Here is a 23649-nt window from a genome sequence, read left to right as displayed (position 1 = left end):
TTCTCACTGTCCAGAAAAGAAAACATGCCATTGCTTGAGGGAAGCAAAATTTTCCTGGCACTTTGTTTTGAAACAAAAGCTCTTGTATAAGATTTCTCATTAGAGTTGTTGAGTCAGCAAACAATTGAGTCTCAGTTGGGATTTTGGTGCACAATTTTTTTGTTTTGGGAACTGCTAGTGAAGAATCATATGGAAAGAGGCAGCGCAAAAGAGATTAGTGTAGTGAGGTTATTTTATCTGCTCTTAAATAATAAAGATGGGAACATGTCTAATAAATAGAACCAATGCAAAGCATAACATAACATCCCAGAAGTAGGTGTCAAAATTATTTTCCTGTTTTCATTGCTTTCGTTTGTCTGTTTATTTGGGGTTTTCTTTCGTGGAGGGGAAGGGGTTGTTTTTGTTTTTGTTTTTTGAGATGAAGTCTCACTCTGTCACCCAGGCTGGAGTGCAGTGGCACAATCTCAGCTCATTGCAACCTCCGCCTCCCAGGTTCAAGTGATTCTCCTACCTCAGCCTCCTGAGTAGCTGGGATCACAGGCACACACCACCAATCCAGCTAATTTTTTTGTATCTTTAGTAGAGACAGTGTTTCACCATGTTGGCCAGGCTGGTCTCAAACTCCTGACCTCAAGTGATCCGCCTACCTCAGCTTCCCAAACTGCTGGGATTACAGGCATGAACCACTGCGCCCAGCCCTGTCTGTTTATTTGTAATGACAATGAAAACATTTATGCTTCTGCTTTGTGGAAATTTTGAATGGAAATTTAGATCATTGACTCAATATTTCTGAGGTTTAGTGTGGGTTTAACAAGTGGGATATTGAAAAAGGTATTGAACAGCTTACATTTAATCATTAAGCTAGAAATAAAACAGAAATAAATGAAAATGATCTTTTCTCAAAAAGTCTTACATGAAGCACTGAAGCTTTTCAAAATCAAGGGTGTTATTAAGTTTTGATTTACCCCATTCATTGAGCTAGAAATGTAGAAATCCAGAAATTCAGGATTCTATGCAGCAAGTTAGCATACAGCTAGAGAAGGCGGGGGCAATAAGAAAGGGGAGAAGAGGAATTTTAAAAGGCTAGTCAATCTATTTGAAAGCTTCCAAGGGGGCTATGTGAATCTCACTTTGAGAAGTAGATCTGCCCCTGGATACTAACTAAATCCTCAGTTAATATGCAGGCTGCCTATCCAAGCCAAGATCAACTGTGCTTTAAATTTCAGTTTAAACATTCTGGTGGGCTGGGGGGAAGGTGAGGAGCTAAGTAAATTATCGTACAGACAGGACATTAAAGCATAGCACAATTTTCTAAATATGTTTTTCTTGCTGTTTGCCAACATTTACAAATCTTTGCATGTTTATTGTTAAGATGCTATCGGCTGAGCACAATGGCTCACGCCTGTAATCCCAGCACTTTGGGAGACCGAGGCGGGTGGATCACCTGAGGTCGGGAATTAGAGACCAGCCTGACCAACATGGAGAAACCCCGTCTCCACTAAAAATACAAAATTAGCCAGGCATGGTGGCGCATGCCTGTAATCCCAGCTACTCGGGAGGCTGAAGCAGAAGAATCGCTTGAACCCAGGAGGCAGAGGTTGCGGTGAGCCGAGATCGCGCCATTGCACTCCATCCTGAGCAACAAGAGCGAAACTCCATCTCAAAAAAAGAAAAAAAGATGCTATCATTTCCTGTAAAGTTATTCAACATGAAAACTGATAGCACTGTTTTACTGATTCTGTTTTCTGCTAGTCATCTCAAAAATATTCTCATCAACCTAACACACAAAAAAAATTCAGACTATTTTCAGCACTGTTGAGCATGAGAATGTAAAATGTGAAGTGTTCACCCCTAAAATAGTTTACTAATAAAAATAACCAGACTTTTGAGTCACTCCCCATTATTAAGTTTTATTTATAGATTTCTGAGCTGTTAGGAAAAACAGTGGAGATGAGAAGGCAATAAACTGCTAAGCAAAATATACCAAGAACATATTTGATATTTGAGGAGAATTTGAAATTGAACTGTGCTGATACTTCTTGCAAGGTCACTGTGTAGCGAAACTGTAATTCTTCTTTTAGTAATAAAACTGGCCCAAGAGTCCTCAGGGCTAGGAGTGCTAATCCAGTGAGAATACACTGAGAAAGAAGAATGAAAGACAGAAATGGAGTCAATACATCTCAATATACTAACTGCAATTCCAGTTAGGATATAATCCCATGAGCAACTCACTAAAAATAAAAACGTGATCATCACAGATGGCCAGAGATACAACCTGATATTTATTCATGAAATATCCTTGTGAAAAGCGGCATCAATAAAACAACCTGGGAAGGTAAACATAACTAGAGAAAAATAAATAAAGAACCCTAAATTAAGTTTTCCTTGTCAACCTTCTATTTCCCCTTATGCTAGTTAAGGGTGATGCATTATCCATCCAAGAAAGCTTTAAGTACTTGAACTCCAAAATGCTAATCTTTCACCAATCATTATGCATTATTTATGGGGCTAAAGTATTGGAATAAATTCATTTTTTATGTATTCCAAATAGCATAAAAATTCTTTTGAAGTTAGGATCAAACTGTTTTACAGAGTTATCAAACTTCTGCAGTGAAAGCTGGACTTTCTGCAAATATAGAGAGAGGCAGAGGAGAGTGAGCAAAAGTTGTTTGCCACCCTGAAACCTCTGACTGAGGATGGGGCATCATGCTAGCATCCCAGGTTTGACTTGGACATCATTTAACCCTGAATGAGATTCTAGTTTTGAAGAGGTGTTGTGTTATCAGTAGATTCATGTTCAAAAATCTGCCCACCCTGCTTCACTTTGAAGAGACACAATGTAATGTTAAAAGGAATTTTCAAAGGCCACTAGATATTTTTGTGTAAGGAGGAGTTGTTTGTTTGCTTGTTTGTTTTTCGTCTGGGAATTCAAGCTTGGAGTAGAATGCCAGTAAGTTTTTCTCAGTTGTGGTATATATCAATTAATGAAGTAAATGTGACCAAACTTAACTCTGTGTATGTGCTTGTATGTGTGGTGTGTGCACTGGCACGCACACACACACACACACACACTGCTTCACTGTCAGATTTAGAGAAGAGGTTTGGAAGTCAGTGTCTTCAATATCTTGAAATGTGCATAGGAAGAAATTAAGAGACTGAGGCAAGACAGTGCAAAACCCAAAGCCAGGTTGGATCCCTGTACTCAGTCAGATATCATGAGCAATGTGAGGAAATGAGAAGGGTGTGTGTAATAAAACTGCTGGTTGAGGAAGATATGAGTAAGGCTGAACAGTGAGCTGATAGTGAGGTTTCTGGGAAAGAAATAAGGCAATACTTTGGAGTAAAGAAACAAGGAAAGAGATAAGACTATATAGTAGGAAAAGATACAGTTCCCCATGCTTCTTAAACTTTGAGAAACATTTAGAGGCCTTGATAAAATGCATATTCCTGGACCCTACCCCCGAAGAAACTGATTCAGTAGGTCTGAGATGGCACTCAAGTATTTGTGTTTCTACCAATATCCCAAGTGACACTAATTCTGCTAGTCCACGGACCACACTCTTTTAAGTAGCAAAGCTGTAGATGCTGACAGATCTGAGTCAGAACCCCTGCTCAGCCATTTCTTAATTGTGCACCTTTGGGAAGACGACCAAGGCTCTCTGAATCTTGTTTTCCTCATTCTTTTCTTTTTAAATTATTTTATTTTTTAATTTTTATCTATTTATTTATAGACTGGGTTATGAGACTGGCTAATTTTTGTATTGTTGGTAGAGACAGGGTTATGCCATGTTGCCCAGGCTGGTCTTGAACTCCTGGGCTCAAGTGATCTACCCACCTTGGCCTCCCAAAGTGCTGGGATTACAAACATGAGCCACTGCGCCCAGCTATTGTTTTCCTCATTCTTAAAATAAAAATAGAGACTGCATAAGACTGTTGTGAAGATTGAATAAAATAACATATTTAAAGCACCTGGGACATAGTAGCAACTTCACATACACTTCCATTTTTATCCCTTCTGAGTACAGAAATAGGGAAAATAGAATCATGACCCAGGAGGGGCTCCAGGAAAAAGGAGAGGGGGCTGTGTGTCTAGAAGCTAAAGCGGTGGTTCTCAACCCTGGACTGGCATCAGAATCAACCGGAGAGCCATTTAGAAGTGGAGATTTCCTTGAGTCAAAGGACTGAGTGGAGCCTACAAGGCTTGCTTGGAGCCTGGGTGATTCTGGCGCCAGGCCCGAAGTTGAGCCCCAGGGACATATAGAAGTGTGAGTCAGATTTCCAAGGCAGAGTCCTGGAGAGCAGAGACCAAACAGGTGAAGCCAGGAACTGAGAAGACAAAGTTTTAAACTCATGAGCAGTAACAGAGTTAGGAGAAACCAGAGAAAGAAGCTTGCAGATAAGAAAGGGGAGTGTATTAAGGATCAGTGTGAGTAAATACTTAGGTTACAATGACTTGCACCTTTAAAAAGTTAAATGAGCAGGTTATAAGTAATGTGATTACAACTCCTCACTGTATAGAAAGATTCAGCTCTGCAATCAAATGGATGCTACTGATTTTTCAAAGTAGACAAGATAGCATAAAGAAGTAAAAAGAAACTGGGAGAATTCCAGAAGCCCTAGATCCTCAAAAAGCAATTCCCAATTTGAGCTACTCTCCCCAATCCAACCACAATAGTAGAAACTGGAAATTCATCCATCGACCAACATCGAAAGGAACTACAACTGGGGGAGTTTACAATTCTCAGATGCCCCATTCATTCTATTCTTCTTTCCCCAGACCCTCAGGCACCACTACAGTGTGTTTCTCAGAATGCCCGACATAGAGAAAGGCTGCGGGTGACATGGTTTCCTTGATAAATATGAAAAATGACATGTATTATAACTCTTTGTTGACTATGCCCTAGGCACATTGGCATATTTAATACTTTTAAAAAGCTCCTCTATTAGAAATCCTTGTTTCAGTAAATGCTTTTGTAACCTCCCTCCTGTCACTAGCTCGTCAGAGCACACACACTCCATAGAAAACACAGTCCTACGGCAAAGTCTGTAGTTGCCGCTCCCTCTGCCTGCCCCATTGCCAAGATCTGGAACTAAAAGCTGCACTGTCTAAATGCAGAGTTGTTCGGACTCCAAAACACTTCCTGTTGAAAGGAAAACTTCTCTTGGCTTTCAGATTCATTGCTTGCAAAGGAGGGATAAGAGCATCACTTGTTTGTCAGTTGGCTTTCATCATTGGTGCAGTTAGTTAATAAGCAGACAGTATGTTAATAACATGGACATACCTGCTTGAGACTCTCTGCCCCCGTAGGGAGATCAGAAAATACACACACACACACACACGCGTGTGCGCGTGCACAAAGGAGGGTGGAAACAAGTTATTAAAGAGAAGATAATGTGCTCAAAGTCCTTGAGGAGGAAAATAAAATTACAACCAACAGGCCGGGTGCAGTGGCTCATGCCTGTAATCCCAGTACCCTTAGGTGGATCACTTGAGGTCAGGAGTTCAAGTCCAGCCTGACCAACATGGTGAAACCCTGTCTCTACTAAAAATACAAAAATCAGCCAGGCATGGTGAGGCATACCTGAAATCCCAGCTACTCAGGAGGCTGAGGCAGGAGAATCACTTGAACCTGGGAGGCGGAGGTTGCAGAGAGCCGAGATCGCACCACTGCACTCCAGCCTGGGCAACAGAGTAAGATCCCATCTGAAAATAAATAAATAAATAAATATAAATAAAGGATAAACTAATTAATTTCTAAAAATTACAACAGGCAGAGCCCAAAACACAGTATGCTGGCTGCGTGAAGACCCATAACTCAGTTGGCATGTTTTTCAGCAAGCTATTACTCCCCTCCCTTGAAACTCCAGCTTGTAAATATATTTATAGCTGCTCCACACAATATGCCGGATACTAAAAAAAAACACTGAGTCATTGTTCCTGGTGAACCAGTTTTGCAAGAGTTAATCTAATCCCTGGCATGAAGCTCAATATGCTTTGCCAAAAGCTTCAGCAAGGAAGAATCCCGCTTTTGGCCTAAAGGTTAGCTGATCTCAATCAGGCTGCTACAGAAACTCAGTATTTATTGACAGGGCACACTGTTTTTGATCTGTCTAGAAATGGAGGCATTATGAAGTGCACTTGCCAGTACCTGTGTTAATTGATGAGTCTCTCTTTTACACAATCATAGTAAGTGCCCTGAGAATTTTTGGCTTCTTGTTCCTTTGCTCCACCCGTCCCTGTGTGCTGAGGCACAACAGTCCACTGGAGTGGGAGTTTCCAAATCAGATGTGTCAGCTTTTCCTAACAACTCTCAGAGTGATTAAAGAATTTTAAAGCAAGTAATCTCACTGTGACTCCCCTAGGTTATGAGCAGCCCAAGAGGAGGAACAATGGTAGCTCCAGAAGTTCTAACAGGAAGAGGAAAGGGTCAGAGATTTTATTAAGAAAAGAATTTTGGAGGAGTAATCAGGGGATTTGACTTGAAACAATAGCTGCAGAGTAAGTACATTATTTATCCTTAAATTGTATGCTGTAGCTTCATTAAAAAAAAAAATAGCAAACATTTCCGAGAATAATTTCTGTAAGATTGAAAAAAATCCCAGTTGGCCATATTGCAGAATAACACCAAGGCTGGTGAGTAAAGCACGTTCCAGGAGGTAGAAATTGGGAGTCCAGGGCGCCGGGCGCGGTGGCTCACGACTGTATTCCCAGCACTTTGGGAAGCCAAGGCGGGTGGATCACGAGGTCAGGAGATCCAGACCACCCTGGCCAACATGGTGAAACCCTGTCTCTACTAAAAATACAAAAAAATTAGGGTGTGGTGGCGCACGCCTGCAATCCCAGATACTCGAGAGGCTGAGCAGGAGAATCGCTTGAAGTTGGGAGGCAGACAGAGACTGCAGTGAGCCGAGATCGTGCCACTGCACTCCAGCCTGGCAACAGAGCAAGACTCCGTCTAAAAAAAAAAAAGAAATTGGGAGTCCAGGGAGGGGCTGGTCAAAACCCATCAAGCCATCCCTTGGCATTGGGCAGGAAATATAACTGATTCATCTTGACATCCCAGCTCTGTGTACAGTCGTTGGCACAAGAAGGAGCTCCGTAAATGTTTAATGAATCAAAGAGGTGCTGAGCACCTAAAGGAGAGGAGGAAGGGAAGGTTCGAGAAGATAGAGAAGAGAAAAGAGGGTCAGAAAGGAGAAAGGGGAGGGAAGAGAGAGGAGGAGAGAGACAAGAAGGAAGGGAGAAAGAGGAGGGGCTAGAAAAAAGACCATGACACAGTTGGCCCACAAGCTGAGAGTATCCAAGCTATTTATGGTGCTCTAAGAGGTCAAGTATATTTTTACCCTCTTGGCCAACTAATACAGTTGTTAAATGTCACCATGATCACAGCTCTTGCTCTATAAAACTGGATATATGTTTTCTCACATTAGAGCTGTTTTCTAGAGTTGATTTCCTACAGCTTAGTTTGACATCTTAATGAAGATTCCACCACGAGTATGCCATCTCCTCAAATGGTGCCATCTTTTCAGGCACAGAGGAAACCTGCCTTACTTCTGCAGACATTACCATCAAAAACATTGTCATTGTCCTGGGTCCCCTTCCCCAACGAGTTATTTCTGTACTTCTGAAAACTTGTTTAGCTGATGGGAAAACACATGTGAGCCTAGTTTTTGTGTGTGTGTGTGTGAGCCCAGTTTCAACTGGCCCTCTTTCCTGACTCATAGGGACCAATCAGAAACTCATGTTCTGCAGCTCTGTCATTTCCACTCCAGAGAAGAAAAATGTCACAAGCCCTGGATTGTGAAGTAACAAAGTGAGCAATACAAAATGAGCCAGAGAAAGACCAGATCAAGGACCCAGGGCCACCCCAAAAGCGGCTGTGACCCCATGTCCTTCTCATATGAGGCTTCTTTGTTTCAGTTAGTGTCGCCTTCTGGGCAAGAATGGACCAATGAAAGGTAAACCATCTGTGTGTGTGCTTCTCTCAGATGACCACAAAACTCCCCATAGTTGTTACCTTCTGGGAAGCTCCGAATGTTGTCATTGTTCCTGATTTTCCTGTTCGAGAGATTTGCAAATTTAACGACATAGTATTTAATCTTTAAACCTTATCAGGCCAGGCACAGTGGCTCACACCTGTAATCCCAGCACTTTGGGAGGCCGAGGCGGGCAGATCACCTGAGGTCAGGAGTTCAAGACCAGCCTGGCCAATATGGTGAAACCCCGTCAGTACTAAAAATACAAAAATTAGCCAGGCTTGGTGGTGGGTGCCTGTAGTCCTAGCTACTCGGGAGGCTGAGGCAGGAGAATCGCTTGAACCCGGGAGGCAGAGGTTGCAGTGAGCCGAGATCATGCATTGCACTCCAGCCTGGGCAACAGAGCAAGACTCCATCAAAAAACAAACAAACAAAAAAACCTAATTTGCTGTTGTGGAATATCAATACAAATGGGATAATACAAGTACACCCTTTGTACAAGCATCTTATTATTTGTCTCTATATAAGTAGAAAGATGGAGGTGAAAGAGTGGTCAAGGAGGGGCTGGGAGGGAAAGCATGACAAAAAGAAGGACTGGGGCCTCACGACAGTTGGCCACCAGCTCTGGTCACCACACCAAACTCAAGGCACTAAAATCATTCCATAAGAACATGGGGCACTGTACTAGCTCTGGTCCTGACTTTCTAGGAGCCTAAGCTTTATGGTGGAGACAGATGAGTGAACAGTTACAATGAGGGAGCAATTTCAACAATGGGGGTGAAGATGGGGAGATCAGCAGCGTATGTGGGGACTAGTAGGAATGTGTGGTCAGAGAATACTTCTCAGAGAAGCTGACTTCTAGAAATTCACCTTGCATGCATCTTAACTTCTTATGACCCCCACTGCAGAGCAAGGATGCATGTAAAAAGTGACAAGGAAGTAACCATTATCGACCTTAAGTTAACCTGGCATTCTGTATCAGCCCAGCTTCCTGTGGTTAGCAGGTGGCCTTTTACAATTGCCCTCTGACATTTTCCAGTTGATCCCAAAAGCTAATTCCATATTACCAGGGGAAAGAGTGATGTTAAATGCCTTTTATAAAAAAGGAAGCATTTATTGAAACTGAATCATCAACTTTAATCTGGGTTGCTTTCTGAAATGGGAGCAGTCTCTGCTGCAATATTCAGATATTGGCCTTGCGTTCCTGATAGCACCATATCTGTTTCTGAGCCAAGGGATCAGTCAGGATGGCAACCCATGCTGGAGCAGCCAAGAGCTTGGGCGCCCAATTAAATGGAGGTCACTCATCACACTTCCCTATTTGTGTTCTTTAACCATCTGTACTGGAGGAGACCCTGTTCACAATTCTTTCTGTTCTCTTTTACTAGCCCCAATCCTACCATTTCAAAAATGCTTTGTTTCCAAAGAATATCCATATGGAGCATGGAGCATGGCCACTCTCTAATCAGAATAGCAAAAAGTAAATTAAAAGAAACAAGATCATGGATTTGCAGGAACATGGATGGAGCTGGAGGCTATTATCATCAGCAAACTAACGCAGGAACAGAAAATCAAATACTGCGTGTTCTCACATATAAGTGGGAGCTAAATTATGAGAACTTATGAACACAAAGAAGAAAACAACAGACTCTGGGGTCTACTTGAGGGTGGAAAGTAGGAGGAGGGAGAGGAGCAGAAAAGATAACTATTGAGTACTGAGCTTAATCCCTGGGTGATGAATCATCCGTACAACAAACCCTCTTGACATGAGTTTACCTATGTAACCAATTTTCACATGTACCCCCGAACCTAAAATAAAAGTTAAAAAAAAAAGAAAAAAGACAGTAAAAGGGAGAAGTTCTCAAAAGAAAACATTTGACATAAATGCCACTAAAATATTGCAGTAACAGAAATCCTAATTAAAGGGAGATGAAATGAGTCTGTTTTTCTCCGAGAATGACTTAGAATCATTATAAACCATATAAATGAGAACAAGACCAGCCACTTTTGGCTAAGCCACCCTGTACAGGAATCTATTGCCTGCCTCCTTAATGGTTTAAAGCAAGGTATGTTCTCTTCCAAAGTTTACGCACAGGACTCAACAATTGCACCTTTTGTCCTTCATTCCAGGTCATCGCGGTAGGTAGAAATGCTGGCACAGCATGCTAATGTCATCATGTACTGTGAGGTCTTTAGTGGGTGGTGGATTTTGAGGCTGTGCATTCATCCTACCGCCTCTTATCCTAGCACCCCTATTTAGAGGAGAACACACTGTCCATCTGCTTATATAGTTCTTTATTCTGAATTAGCCTTCATTTTCCTCAAATTTATGTTAGAACAGGTATGACACTCAAAATTCTGGGTTTGAGGGATAAACGTGAAAAAGATTTCCATAAAGTGAAGTATCTGAGAGAAAGAAGAGTTTGATGGGTTATGACCAGGCACATATCATGTGGTCAAAGTATATGAATAGAAAATGCATAACAGAAAAAAACCAATGGCTCATGCACATCTGGAAAACAAAATTCAACCTCACTAGTTATCAAGGGAAATGCCTCTTTAAACAATAATGAGATAGCATTTCATAACCAACAATATTGACAATTATTTTATTTTATTTTATTTTTGAGACAGAGTCTCACTCTGTCCCCTGTGTTGGAGTGCAATGGTGTGATCTTGGCTCACCGCAGCCTCCACCTCCCAGGTTCAAACGATTCTCCTGCCTCAGCCTCCCGAGTATCTGGTATTACAAGCACCCACCACCATGCCCAGCTAATTTTTCTACTTTTAGTAGAGACAGGGTTTCACCATGTTTGGCCAGGCTGGTCTCAAACTCCTGATTTCAGGTGATCCACCTGCCTCAGCCTCCCAAAGTGCTGGGAGATAGATTACAGTCATGAACCACCATGCCTGGCCAATAATTTTAAATTTAAAAAAGAGTAAGTTTTGACAAGAGTGAAACGAATCAAGAAAGTGTACAAATTGCTAGTGGCAATGTACACAGGTATTACCCCTTTAAGGAAGCCATTTGTCAATGCCTAGCATGGTTGACTATGGGCACCTCCTTTAGTCCCATGTCTATGAATGTCTTTCACATTTATACAAAGAGAGATGTTCAAGGATACTGCCCATAGTACCGTTAACAATATCTAAAAAATAAAGTGAGTTTGGAGGCCGAGGCGGGCAAATTGCTCGAAGCCAGCAGTTCAAGACCAGCCTGGCAATATGACAAAATACCGTCTCTACTAAAATACAAAAATTAACCAGATGTGGTGGTACACCCTATAGTCCTAGCTACTCAGGAGGCCAAGGCAGGAGAATTGCTTGCACCTGGGAGGCAGGGGATGCAGTGAGCCGAGATCACGCCACTGCACTCCAGCCTGGGTGACCGAGTGTGATCCTGGTTTAAAAAAAAAAATCAAAAAATAAAGTGAGATAAAGAGACAAATTGTGTATCATAAAATAAATTAAAAAGTAAATAATTGGCTGGGCACAGTGGCTCACACCTGTAATCCCAGCACTTTGGGAGGCCCAGGCGGGCAGATCACCTGAGGTTGGGAGTTCGAGACCAGCTTGACCAACATGGAGAAAGCCCATCTCTACTAAAAATACAAAATTAGCCGAGTGTGGTAGTGCATGCCTGTAATCCCAGCTACTCAAGAGGCTGAGGCAGGAGGATCTCTTGAATCCAGGAGGCAGAGGTTGTGGTGAGCCGAGATTACGCCATTGCACTCCAGCCTAAGCAACAAGAGGGAAATTCCATCAAAAAAAAAAGTAAGCAATCTACACAAAGCAACATGATAAATCTCAAAAATATATTGTTGCTTCTAAAGAAAGCAAATTGCAAAAGGATGTGTACAGTGTGATACTATGAATATAAACATTCAATAGAAATAATAGAATAATAAAAATATTACTATATACTGTATTGCTTATGGATAGATACATTTGTAGACCAGCCTGGCCAACATGGTGAAACCCCATCTTTACTAAAAATACAAAAAATTAGCTGGGCATGGCGGTGTATGCCTGTAATCACAGCTACTCGGGAGGCTGAGGCAGGAGAATCACTTGAACCCAGGAGGTGGAGGTGCAGTGAGCCAAGATTGCACCATTGCACTCCAGCCTGGGCGACAGAGCGAGACTCCACCTCAAAAAAAAAAAAAAAAAAAGCGTGAGGTTGATTCACACCAGCTTCAGGATACTGCAAACCTCTAGAACACAGAGAGAGAGAGAGAAAGAGAGAGAGAAGTAATAGTAATCAGGTAGTTTTCTTACTTTTCTTTTCTTTTTTTTGAGACAGAGTCTTGTTCTGTCACCCAGTCTGGAGTGCAATGGTGCTATCTCAGCTCACTGCAACCTCCGCCTCCCAGGTTCAAGTGATTTTCCTCCCTCAGCCTCCCAAGTAGCTGGGACTACAGGCACCTGCCACCATGCCCGGCTAATTTTTATATTTTTTGTAGAGGCGGGATTTCACCATGTTGGCCAGGCTGGTCTCGAACTCCTGACCTCAAATGATCCGCCTGCCTTGGCCTCCCAATGTGCTGGGATTATAGCCATGAGCCACCATGCCCAGCCATAATTGGGTAGTTTTCTATATCTGAAAAATTATTTACAAAAATGGAGATTTGGTCGGGTGCGGTGGCTCATGCCTGTAATCCCAGCACTTTGGGAGGCCGAGGCAGGTGGATCATTTGAGGTCAGGAGTTCGAGACCAGCCTGGCCAACATGGCAAAACCCCATCTCTACTAAAAATACAAAAATTAGCCAAGCATGGTGGTGAGTACCTGTAATCCCAGCTACTCAGGAGGCTGAGGCAGGAGAATTGCTTGAACCCAAGAGGCAGAGGTTGCAGTAAGCCGAGATCGCACCACTGCACTCCAGCCTGGGTGACAGAGCAAGACTCTGTCTCAAAAAAAAAAAAAAAAAAAAAAAAGGAAATTTGGCAAAGTGTAGATTTCTCTTAAATCTACATGGTAAGTATATGGTGTTAATGTTATTTTCTCTACTTTTCTGCATATTTTGAAGTATTTCAAATTTAAAATATAAGAAATGAATTTAAAAGCAATAATACTAAGATCCCATAAAATATAATGAGTGGCCACATAAAAGAATATACTATATACTTCAAAAGATTTGTAATTCTGTAGACCAAACTGTTCATGACGGTGGTCTCTGGAAAAGGTATTTCAGAGGTTTTTTTTCTGGACTTTCTATAATTTGTTTTGTTTGAATATTTGCCATAATTGTGGATTACCTTGGTAATATCAGAACAACCAGCCAAAATGTTGAAAAGGAGTGAAGGAGATAAAGAAAAATCTAAAGAAATTTGTATATAAGTATTTACCACACACACACACACACACACACACACACACACACACTACTCTTTGAGCCCCACCCCCTTTCAAAGAGTGGGGCAGAGGGAAAGAAAAAAACTGCAGTTACGTTCTCAGAAGCCAATAAGTAACTAAGCCCCAATTTTGCAATTATGCAACACCAGCTGCCATTTCTGAACATTCACAAAGATCTAAAAAAGGGCTCATTATATTCCTCTGAAATCTGCTCCTCATCCTGTATTCTCTGTCAAGATGAATGTTGCCATCAATTCTACCACCTTAATAACTTCGTATCCCCCTCACACACACACCCCACACCCTTATCCCAATGCTACCACCTTAGTTAAGCTATCTTACAGATCGGTTCTTCTTCACGCCTCAGGACTTAACCCTTGGAATCCTTCTAGCAGACAGCACTCAGGGGGATCAGCCAGAACCACAAATGACCACATAAATCCCTTCCTCAATTCATCATCTCTACAAAATGTCAATGCTTCTTATTACTGACAAGATAGAATGCCATCTCTTTAGCCTGGCTTCCCAGGCTGGAGCCCTTCAGGAGCTCCTCCTGCCTACCTCACCATGTTGGCCTCTCTCCATGCACACTGTAGCCCTGTCATCTCCCTGCAGCTACCTGTAGTTTCCTGGGCTTCACTCTGTGCTTTGTTGCTTCCTCTGCCTAAATGCCCTGCCCCATCCACCTGGAGAATAGTTCATTTGACCAACTAGCTCAGTTTGGCACTTCCTTTATGAAAACTTTCCTGATTCTTATCCATATATATGTCCATTTCGTCACAGAGTCCAGCTTTTTTCACTCCATCCTGTTCTTATTTTATGGATTTAATGATTTCCCAATTCTCTTTCAGTATACCAAATAGAAGCTGTTGGTTTTAATTACAGTCAGCTCTCTGTAGCCGGGTTCTACATTTGTGGATTCCAACCAACCATAGGTTAAAAATATTCTGGAAAAAAAAAAAGTTGCATCTGTACTGAACATGAACAGACTTTTTTTCCTCTCATTATTCCCTAAACAATACAATATAACAAGTATTTACAAAGCATTTACATTGTATTAGGTATTATAAGTAATCTAAAGATGATTTAAAGTATACAGTAGGATGTGCATAGGCTGTATGCAAATACTGTACCATTTTATATCAGAGACTTGGGCATCCAAATTTTGGTATCTGAGGGAGGTCCTGGAATCAGTCCCCAACAGATACCAAGGGATGACTGTATTTATTGTTTAGTTCACTTCTATATTTCTCAAATTCCTTCCATTTTCACCAAGGGACAACTTGTTTTTCTTGGATTATCTTGTTCATGCTGTTGGTTTTCCAAACACATCTAATAATTCCGTGTCTTACTATTCAATTTACCTTTTATTTTCTAAAAAATTTTTGGAATGTCTAATCTGCTGATAATGTCCCCTTCTGTTCCCTTTGCTTTATAGATATGTTTAATTTTGAAGATCTACACTTTTATTTCAGAGAAGTATGGAGGGGCACAGTGAGTAAATACAAATGTTTGGTCCACTATCTTGGATCAGAAGGCTAGCCGAACATCTTGGATTCCACTGAGCTAATTGACATTGTATAATAATGAAAAAAATAAACAAACAAATTTCTCAAGACTCAAAATATCTAAGAATGTAGGTCAAGAACATTTAAGGTAAGCAATCATGATTTCATAACTATAAAGCTGACAGTGTAAGTTTCTTTGAAGAAGAGCCTATGTTCTCTTCACCTTTGTAGCTACAGTGCCTAGCCTGGTGCCTCACTCATAGCAAGTCCCCATAAAGAGTTGTTGAATAAATGTAACGTTAACAGAAGAGCCTGAAGCAATCTTTCTGCTTTATTGTGTTCTGATTATATCCATAACTAGAATAGAATTCTAATCTCGTTTCCATTTTAATTGAAAAATGGAGAATTTAGACAGAGCCAAAAGTGTAAGAAACATTTTAGAATAGGGTTTCCTACCTTCGTTGCCTCAAGAAATACATGCTCTCTATAGGTCAAGCTTGTGACTGTCTATAGGGCACAAGGGAGTGTGTTGAAGAGGCAAGTTCAGTTTGGGGGGTTGAGAAGTGGTGGAGAAAGAAGCAGTAAATTTGGGGAAAGGATCTGACTACAAAAGCTAAACCATGTTTATCTGGGGATTCCTGAGTGTCTCTCCTTTTCCACCAGAAATCCTAAAAAAAAAAAAAAAAAAATCATTAAGGGCAGTGCCACACCCTCCTCCTTTTCCACACTTCCAGTTAGTCCCAGGCTTTCAGTCCCAAATTCAGTACTCACAGGCCACAAGGATGGAGATTTGGCCCAAGTTTAAATTTAACCTGTGGAATAAAACACCATCTAGGACTAAGATCTCCCAGAAGATGATAAACAATTTTTAGGGCCTCAGGATAAAATCTAGATTAATGAACAATGATTCAAAGGTAAAATTATTTGTCTGAGACAAAATAAGACTACATGAGTGCCTTAGCTGTCTTCAGCTGGAAGGCTATTTTGAGGATGGTGCTTAATATGGTTTGGCTCTGTATCCCCACCAAAATTTCACCTTGGATTTTAATTCCCATAATCACCATGTCTAGGGTGGAACCAGGTAGAGGCAATCGGATCATGGGGGGCGGTTTCCCCCATGCTGTTCTTGTGATAGTGAGTGAGTCTCATGAGATCTGATAGTTTTAGAAGCATCTGGCATTTCTCCTACTTGCACTTATTCTCTCTCCCGCTGCCCCGTGAAGAGGTGCCTCTGCCATAATTGTAAGTTTCCTGAGTTCTCCCCAACCATGCAGAACTGTAATCATTTAAACCTCTTTTCTTTATAAATTACCCAGTCTTGGATATTTCTTCATAGTGGCATGAGAATGGACTAATACAGTGTTATATATCCATTTATTCCCTTCACAGAGGGGGAAGATGGGTGTAAATATCTAAGAACATTCTGGGGAAAGGAGTTACAATGATGAACAAAGAAGACATATTTGAGAAGTGAAGAATACAGACAAGTAAGCAGACAAATACGAGACCGTGATAAACCCTACCATGATCCAATGATCAGGTGCTATGGGAACATAAAGACAGACATATGCTTGGAACGAGGAGTCAGGAAAATGTTCCCAGGGGAAATGACATCTCTGAAACCTAAAGGATTTGAGAGGAACTCATCATGGCTGAGACATCATCTGTGAGGTGGAGAATTGTGAGGCCTGAGGCAGGAGACATAAGCAGAAAAATTATAAAGGAACATCTGCCCCCACACTAGAGAGCTTGAACTTGACCATGAGGGCAAAGAGAAGAGCAACTAAAGGGGTTGAGATTGGGATGCAACAAGGTCTGATTTGCATTTGAGAAAGATCTCTCTTGCTATAATATGTGGAATGTGTTAAGAGATGAAAACAACTGGGCACCTGGTGCTGGGAACTCAGATAGGAGTCTGTGACCATAACCCAGGAAAGCGGGGAGAAGGCCTTAGACTAAAATAGTAGCAGTAGACTAGAGACAAGTGGATAGAATCAATTTGGAGGGCATGTCTGTGGCAGAGTCCACAAGGGTAGGAGGAAGGGCCTAAAGCTGTAGGCTAAATGTGCTTTTTTATCGGAGTCTGAGGACCCCAGAATGTTCAGCTGCTCAGAGCAGGGCTTCCTGTGGGCTCCTTCTGTTTGCAGCCTGTTTCACCTTTCACAACGCAGCATTATTTGGTCTCCCCCTTTCCACAAAGGGCCTGTTCTCTGAACCTCTGTGGTCCATTTTCCATCTCCCTCCAACCCCACCTGAAACAGTGGCCTTTCCTCCTCACCTTCCCACCCACCCCAACCCTGTACACTTCCCAAAGCCCAAGATAGTCCCTATGGAGTGACTTCTTGAGGGCTTCTATTGAAAAGACAGGGATAGCCCTTGACTCTATAGAGTTGATGGCAGATGGTGGATGATGGAGGGAGAGAGGTAATCCAGGAAACTGGTCCTTTTTAAGATTGTAGTGGTTTAGGATGCTAAAGCCAGAGGATCACTTAAGGCCAGGAGTGAGTTCAAGACCAGCCTGAGTAACATAGCAGTACTCCCATCTCCCATCTCCACAACAAACAAACAAAACATTAGTTGGGCATAATGGCACGTGCCTGTAATCCCAGCTACTCAGAAGGGAGGATCACTTGAGCCCAGGAATTAGAGGCTGCAATGAGCTATGGTCATGCCATTATATTCCAGCCTAGGAGGCAAAGTGAGACCCTGTCTCTTCTCTTTTGTTTATTTTATAGATGGTCCATCAGTCACTAGTGAAAAAATTTATATACGTGCACATGCATACACACAGGCACACTGATACGGTTTGGCTGTGTCCCCACCCAAATCTCATCTTGAATTGTAGCTCCCATAATCCCCATGTGTCTTGGGGGGAGCTGGTGGGAGGTAATTGAATCATGGGAATAAGTTTTTCCCATGCTGTCCTTGTGATAGTGAATAAGTCTCGTGAGATCCGATGGTTTTATAAAGGGCAATTCCCCTGCACACACGCTCTTGCCTGCCACCATGCAAGATGTGCCTTTGCTCCTCCTTCACCTTCCACCATGATTGTGAGGCCTCCACAGCCATGTGGAACGGTGAGTCCATTAAACCTCTTTTTCTTTATAAATTACCGTCTCGGGCATTTCTTCATAGCAGTAGGAAAATGGACTAAAACACACACAAAGCTCCAACATACACATACACACACACCCTCCAAAGGACAAATATTAATTCTCAAATATATACAGCCTATAAAATGATAAGAAAAAATAAACATTTTCCTAACTGCCTCATAATTTGCAAGTCACCTTTCTTACACATAGAGTCAGTGTTTTATTTCCTCCTTCTTTACTTTCAATTTGTGCTTCTTCATTCCTAGCAGGAATAAGAAAGAGCCTATTGCTGAGTTAAAACACCTCTTCATAATTACTTCCAAGGTACCCAATCTCCTATTCAAAACTGTGATATTATTTGTCCTTAAGGCTTGATTAAATTTTTAGTCAATGTTTCTCATCATCCTGTTTCTGCCGAGGGTAAGGAAAAATAATTATTTTATTGCTTCAAATGCATCAATATGTTGTGTTCCTCTAGTCAAATAATAGAAAGTGTTTAGTAACAGTACAATATTATGCAAAGGTCTCTGGTTAAAGTAAGACCTTGGCTCAAAAATGCTCACTAACTGCCCAATACTGAGTAAATCACTTCTTTTTCCTAAGTCTTAGTTTCCTCATCAGTACAGGGATGGTTAACATAGGTTGAGTTTCTTTTCCATAATATAATTTATATTGAGTGCAAAATTACATACGTAAGTAGTTAATATGTAGCAGTTGTTTTAAAACTACTGTATTTAATTTTGGCTAAAATCAGAAATCATTTGAGGTAATCATTAATTTTTGCAAATGAAGCTGCTAAAGCACAGAATGAGGTAAGATCTGCCCAGTTCCACAAAGTGGCACAGTCAGGAACAAAGGCCAATTTCCTGATTCTTGTTCAGAGTTCTTTCCATTATACCTTCTAGAGAGAGCTAGAGTGTGTGGAAGGGGGAGAAGAGCCTTTCACTATGGAATCTGTGCCCTAAGGACATGTCCCCCACTAAATGTCTAGGCAAATGCCAGTTCTTTTCAATGTCCACGTGGTTTTGTCTTGGATGGAAAAGTTTTTTTCCAGCACCACCTATCCTATTATCTGTTTTGAAAGGGTAATCTGTCAGGCACATCAAACATTAAAAGCAGTGGGAACATTCTGAGGTTTATAGTGTGTATATTTTTCTCACTAATTAAATCTTCACTCCTCAGTTATCAGACAAAAGGGAGAAAAGCTGTTCCCCTCCTCCCCTAAAAAGAGAAAAGCTTTTAAAACAGTTGGCAGAATCTACTATTCAAAGTGGAAAAATAAAAGTTTCAAGTAACATTAGATGAATAAGGCAAAAGAACACATGTGTTCAGGATAAAGTTTGTTTGCTCTCAGGATAAAATATTGCTGCTTCATGATTCTAAGCTATTATCATTAGAGCCAGATTGTAGCCAGTTTTATCAACATAATTTGATGTTTTCCCTGGGTTACCATAATTAGAAAAATATAGGGGAAGTTTTAAGCAGAACCCACAAAATAACAACAAAAAATGGCATTGGTAAAAATATAATTTGTCTAGATGGCAAAGTAAAGGATTGGTGTGTAAAACTCTTGAAGTTTCTTCTTTCCCCACAAGTGATATGTGTGATTAAAGATATCATCAAGACAGTGATATGATCGCCTAGGAAACAACTCAAGAGTGCCATATGTCCAGGCTGGAATCTCAAACTCAATACATTCCAATAGGAATCCTATATCTCCTCCCCTCCCCCAATTTATACTTTTCTTTTCTTTTTTTTTTTTTTTTTTTTTTTGAGCCAGAGTTTTGCTCCTGTTGTCCAGGCTGGAATGCAATAACTTGATCTCGTTCACTGCAGCCTCCACCTTCGAGGTTCAAGTGATTCTCCTGCCTCAGCCTCCCGAATAGCTGGGATTACAGGCACCCGCCACCATGCCCAGCTAATTTTTGTTATTTTTAGTAGAGATGGGGTTTCACCATGTTGGCCAGGCTGGTCTCGAGCTCCTGGCCTCAGGTGATCCACCCATCTCAGCCTCCCAAAATGGTTGGATTACAGGCATGAGCCACTGCGCCCAGTCAATTTATTCTTGCTACCATTTATTCTTCATCTTAGCAAAAGTGCCATCAGTCATCAAAGACATCAACTCCTTCTTTCCCCTTATCTTCTGCCTTCCTCCCCTCCCAAATGGTCTCTTAAGTCCTCTACAAAAATCCTAGAAATGCCTCTGGCATCCATGGTCACTGTGTTCTTTCTGGCTTTCATTGTCTCTTGCATTATTGGCAGTTGAGTTTAATGAATTGACCCCTTGGAGTCTGCTCTTATCAACCTCCAACCCATGCTTCTTATGAAGCTAAATTACCATAGTGAAATGTAAAGCTGATGATGGTTGAACAATTTCTGGGGCTCCCTATTGCCTAAATATGGCAAAATTTTTCATCTGGTCTGGAAGACCTTTCTCAATCTGATCTCAATCTACTTCCTAATCTTCCTGCATCTCCATCCACCACCAAAACCACACAACTCAAACTTTGGCCATCCCCAGAGTACTTGCTATTCTCCCCTCAAAAACATTATTCTTTTTGTACCTCCACACCTTTGCTCATGCTGTACTCTATGTTTGTAAATCTTATATTTGAATTGGCTAACTAGTAACTTTCTTCCTAATCTGAAAGACAGTTCAAATGCCACATCTCTGTCCAATTTTCTTTATTTTTTATTTTATTTTATTTTATTTGAGATGGAGTCTTGTTCTGTTACCCAGTGATCTCATCTCACTGCAACCTCCACCACCTGAGTTCAAGCAATTCTCCTGCCTCAGCCTCCCAAGTAGCTGGGGTTACAGGCGTCTGCCGCCACACCCAGCTAATTTAAATTTTCTTTAATAATCCCCAACTTAGTTAGATCTTCCTCTGTATTTTCATACTATAGCTAATTAACTGTTATTATACCAATTATACCATTTCGCTATGATTTTTCTTACTTGGAAACTCCTTTCTAAATTTTTTTAAAATTTTTAATTGACAAATAATAATTGTATATATGTATGGGATAACTAGGGAACTCTGAGAGATGAGGTTATATCTTCCTTGTATCCCCAGTTTCCAATACAATGTCTGACACAATAGGGATTCAAATGCTTGTGAATCAAACTAAATTGTCTTACTTTCTCCTAGTGATAATAAACATGAATTATTTTCATGTATAATCTTTTCACTTAGACTTCCAGCCATCAGAAAAACAGATTAGTTCTCAAACAATATAACATAGCACAAAGGTGTACTGCTAAATATGTAAAAATGTAAATTACATAAATTACATGAGAGCACTGTTTTCATATCTGTCAAGCAGGAGGTTGAACAGATCATATAACTGAGCATAGGATGTTTTACGTACAAAGGAACTTGAAAAGAATGAGGTAATGTAAAGCCAGTGACCCTCAAAAAAATTGTGTTTTTTAAATCAGAACCTGCAAGACCCTTGACTTGGAGCATATATTTATGAGTATATTAGTCAGGGCAGGAAGTATTCCTACTTACTGAGTTAATATTACAGGCAACCAAGTGGACAGAATGGTAACTACGTATGTTTAAAGCACTGCGAGATGTTATTAGACAGTAGTAATGATCATGTTGTAATTACTGTTGACTTGTTTGGGCCCTTGTGTTAAAATTTTAATTTTTTTTTTTTTTAGAGATAGGATCTTGTTCTGTTGCCCAGGCTAGAGTGCAGTGGCAGGATCATAGCTGACTGTATCATCAAACTCCTGAGCTCAAGCGATCCTCCCGCCTCAGCTTCCCAAGTAGTGGGGATTACAGGCATGAGCCACTGCACCCTGCTCCGGTTTGGGGCCTAGAAGAAGAAACATCTCCAACTCTGTGACCCAAATTTTCAGTATTCAAACGTGTGCCTAAAATGTAGAGAAGCAGTTGAGGCAGAATTGTGGAATAGAAATAGAACAGCCTGGATTTAAATCCCAGTTCTGAACTCACTACCTCTGCTGACCTTTGGCAAGAGACCCTACCCTTGAGGATCCTCAGACCAACTTGCTCTAAGATGGGACAGAATCTACTTCATAAGGCTGTGAGACTTAAGCTGAAAACAATGCCTGGCTTGGAGCAAGCCCTTACTAAATGCTGTCTACTGTTGTTTGTGGACATTGTTAATGTATTTATTACTATGGCTCATAGTGAGACCAAAGCGCCAACTTTGGTCAGCCTTCCACATCACTGCTATAAACTTCTAAAATTAACAGTTTAACTTGCATAGTTTTGGTTCCTACACTTCTGTGAACATCCACTATATGGATCAGAGAAGAATAATAGAAATCTAAATGAAGCTGAGTTATTTTTTCTCTCTCTTTTTTTTTTTTTTTTTTTTTTTGAGACGGAGTCTCGCTCTGCCGCCCAGGCTGGAGTGCAGTGGCGCGATCTCGGCTCACTGCAAGCTGTGCCTCCCGGGTCCACGCCATTCTGCCTCACCCTCCAGAGTAGCTGGGACTACAGGCGCCCACCACCACGCCCGGCTAATTTTTTGCATTTTTAGTAGAGATGGGGTTTCACCGTGTTAGCCAGGATGGTCTCAATCTCCTGACCTCATGATCTGCCCGCCTCAGCCTCCCAAAGTGCTGGGATTACAGGCATGGGCCACCGCGCCCGGCCTTTTCTCTCTTTAATTGTCCAAAAACATACTCTTGCTCTTGCCATTGTGTTGTATAGAATGGGAAATAGTCACATGCTGGGAAAATAAAATCTAAGTATCTCTAGCTAATAGGTACCCCTACAGAAATCTGATGTCATCAGAAAAATAAAATAATTATAATGAAGTTTGCTTGGGTGGTAAAATGAAGTTTAGTTGAGGAAATGTGGTGAAACTTGCAAAACCTGATTAAGCAGACAGATAGAGAAAATGAGGCCGGGCGCGGTGGCTCATGCCTGTAATCCCAGCACTTTGGGAGGTGGAGGCGGGCGGATCATGAGACCATCCTGGCTAACACGGTAAAACCCCGTCTCTACTAAAAATACAAAAAGTTAGCCAGGCATGGTGGCATGCACCTGTAGTCCCAGCTATTTAGGAGGCGAGGCAGGGGAATTACTTGAACCCGGGAGGCAGAGGTTGCAGTGAGCTGAGATCGCGTCATTGCACTCCAGCCTGGGTGACAGAAAGAGACTTGGCCTCAAAAAAAAAAAAAAGAAAAGAAAAAGAAAAGGAAAATGACAACAACTCCATCACAGACACATACAAATTGAGAGTAAATTATGGCAAAGTTCAGGTGGATGAGGCAAATTCAGGATATATAAAGATACAGGAGGGGATTAACCTGTATCTGATCAAAATTAGATAAGGTGATAGCCAGAGGTGTTTATACTGTACATGCATGTGGAATTTCGTGGTACATCCAGACATTGCTTCAGCAATCAGATACCTGTGTAATTTGGCTCTTGGGAAGTAAATAACAATAGCTACAACTCATGACATAATTGTTTTTCTCTAATCGTCAGAGATTGACAGTTGCACAAGGCAGGTTTTAACACTTCCCTGTTGGGGATATTGGGATAATTAGTGTTTTCAACAATGTTCTGAGCTGCTGAAAGCTGCAAGCAAATATAGGGGTGATATGTCATGGTTATCAGACGCAACTATTATTCATTTTCCTTGTAATCAAGGAGATATCAGGCCCAGAGGCTCCTTCTAACATACCTATTTAAGAATGAGTTGATATTTCTCAGCCAAATGAAA

General features: G+C 41.2%; 2 long non-coding RNA genes across 2 annotated transcripts in view; one reads left to right on the top strand and one right to left on the bottom strand.

Moving 5' to 3' along the window:
• Positions 1 to 1937: 1937 nt before the first annotated feature.
• LOC129135942 (uncharacterized) overlaps positions 1938 to 23649 on the bottom strand; it is a 57555-nt gene continuing 35843 nt past the window's right edge. The window contains exons 2-3 of the long non-coding RNA XR_008537056.2: positions 5583 to 5704; positions 1938 to 2138 (exon numbers count right to left, since the gene is read on the bottom strand). This is a non-coding gene — a long non-coding RNA (uncharacterized LOC129135942). The remainder of the gene's footprint in view (positions 2139 to 5582; positions 5705 to 23649) is intronic.
• LOC107976679 (uncharacterized) lies at positions 7850 to 17948 on the top strand. The gene is made up of 3 exons (XR_001720791.2): positions 7850 to 7959; positions 14770 to 14987; positions 16229 to 17948. It is a non-coding gene; the product is annotated as an uncharacterized LOC107976679 (long non-coding RNA).

This window comes from Pan troglodytes, chromosome 11, assembly GCF_028858775.2.
Source record: "Pan troglodytes isolate AG18354 chromosome 11, NHGRI_mPanTro3-v2.0_pri, whole genome shotgun sequence".
NCBI classification, from domain to species: domain Eukaryota; kingdom Metazoa; phylum Chordata; class Mammalia; order Primates; family Hominidae; genus Pan; species Pan troglodytes.
The sequence above is the reverse complement of the archived record's forward strand: the minus strand, read 5'-3'. Positions and strand labels throughout refer to the sequence as shown.